The sequence below is a fragment of the Bison bison genome, unplaced genomic scaffold (genome assembly GCF_000754665.1).
Source record: "Bison bison bison isolate TAMUID 2011002044 unplaced genomic scaffold, Bison_UMD1.0 scf7180017864145, whole genome shotgun sequence".
Taxonomy (NCBI): Eukaryota; Metazoa; Chordata; class Mammalia; order Artiodactyla; family Bovidae; genus Bison; species Bison bison.
This window is the reverse complement of record NW_011494717.1, coordinates 2,057,236-2,059,423: the sequence shown is the minus strand read 5'-3', so window position 1 is coordinate 2,059,423 and position 2,188 is coordinate 2,057,236. Positions and strand designations below refer to the sequence as shown.

Genomic DNA, 2,188 nt, shown 5'->3' with positions numbered 1-2,188 from the left:
CTCGATCTACCACACTGCAGTCCAGACACGGCGAGGGTACCTAGACTCAGCTTAGTCTGATCAATTTCTCTTAATCGGCGGGGGAGGGGAACCCCCTTTGTTCCCATGGCACAGAGAGGTGAGGGGTTCTTAACGTCCAGGGTTTCTTCCTTCCATCCAGAGAGAACTAGAATCTGGTTGGTCTCCACTGAGTACTGAAGCCAGGGTTTGCGGGGGTCATCCCCATGGGAGCTTGGATTGAGATGGGGGACTCTCCAGCAACTATCAAATCTTGAATTTCGTTATTCTAGCTTTCTGGGGCTGTTCACAGTCCAAGACCTAGAAAGAATGTCGTTGAAGCCAGGTGTCTGAAACAGAGGCAAGTCTGGGCAATGCCAATGTCCTGCATCTTTCTCATCTTGTCTTACCTACCTTGCAGATCAGCTCTGGAGGTGGCAGCTTGAGAGGCAAAGCCTGAGATGCTCAGCTAAGAGAGACAGCTCTAGCCTTGCAGCCCCATCTTGCTCCATACCAGCTATTAGTTACGGGATTTGACCTGAGTGGGGATCAATTTTCCAGGTAACCTGGCAAAAGCAGCATTAAACAACCGAGTTGCATGGCCCTTTCTTTAGGATCCCTAAAAATTTTCTCCAAGAGTTCTTTAGGGATTCTACTACCTGGAGATTTCTAGAAGTCTTTGAGTCATGTTGGCCAGGGACCCTGATTCAGAAGAAAGAGGCAAGTGGAAAGATGGAGTCAGCACAGTTGCACTGGGTGGAGTTCTGAGCAAGAGATGGGGTTTGTATATGCCAGGAGGCTCTTTCCATCCTACCCAAACATCCTCTTCCTGGGAGACATTTTCTAAGTGGTCTGGACAGCCAGATGCCTCATTGTGGAGGCCTCTTTGGATTCTTTCACTGCTGGTTAATAGAAGGCACTAAGCTTTGTCTCCTAGGACACCCTAAGACTAGGGCACACAGTTTCCCTGGCCCAAGGTGGAAGCTGGTACAATCCAGGAACGCCCTCCTGGACTTTCCCTTCAGGCCTTCCTTTGCTCCTGGAACTTGCTGCCTTGGAATCTCAGGGAAGGGAGTGATCTCAGCTCCTTCTGTTCCCAAGGGACCTCCCAAGGGCCAGAATGTCACCCCAGGCTAGGATTTTTTCAGCTGCACAGGCAAGCTTACATGGGTTCCTTACTCTAACACTAGCCTGCAGTGGGTAAGTACAGTCTCCCTTGTGGCAAAGACTGCACCCATTTTGCCCTCCTCTCTGCCCAGGTCAAAGCTACCTGGGGTTGGAGGCCAGGCTCTTTCTGAAGGACTGAGGGTAAGACCAGGGTCTCCTCCAACTATTCCTTATGGGGGGCATTTCCACTACCATTTCCCTAGGTCAGGAAACCAAGACTCCTTTAAAAAGAAAGCCAACACAGACTTGCACACCAAAGTTGGAAAGGTCTCCAGAGACACAGTGCCAGTATGCAAGAGACCCACAGAGGCCAGGTCCAGTCTCCAGGGCTGGGGAGGAGGGTCATTAAGCAGCAGCCTTGGGGGCAAACCCCAGGAGTACAGAGGTGAGAATCTGGATCCACCCAAGCCTGGGAGACCAGCCCCTCCTCCCGAACCCAGGGAGGGGGGGCTGTTCCAGAGAGGTGGCAGGGAGGGAACTGGGCTGGGGTCAGCTGGAGGTCAGCTCTTGGAGCCAGGCAGTCAAGGGGTTACTGGTACTCTCCCTAAAGCATAAGCAGTGAAGACAGAATTTCTGGCCAGAACCCTGACGCCCGCTCTCATCCCAAACTCCACTTGAATCAGCCTCTTGGACTCAAAGGCCCTAAGAGCTGGAGAACTTTGCAGCTTGCATCGCGGCTCTGTGGTACTTAACTCTCCAATCTCTCATCCATCCTTCTAAAACAAAAGAATACAGGATTTTAGAGGGCATGAATCTCAGAAGGTTTTTGAGTCCTAGGAAAGTAACTATCTTGACTTCTTGCCCCATCCTCCGCCTCTAATCTTTCTAGCGAACTCGGTAACCCAGGGTTTGGGGCCGGTCATAGGCATTGGAGTCTGGGTGAACCGCCCTGGCGCTGAGCATTCTCGGATGTCCTGAAGCTGTTCGGTTCCAGAGGTATTCTGGGATAAGACAGGCTATTCAGCGGGGCCGAGGTGTGTGGGGCCCAAACTAAGTCGCCAGGATCCCGACGCACCGCCCCCCC

The 2,188-nt window shown here is 52.3% G+C and overlaps 1 protein-coding gene across 1 annotated transcript in view; it reads left to right on the top strand.

Moving 5' to 3' along the window:
• OSR1 (odd-skipped related transciption factor 1) overlaps window positions 1–2,188 on the top strand; it is a 168,344-nt gene that overhangs the window by 159,302 nt on the left and 6,854 nt on the right.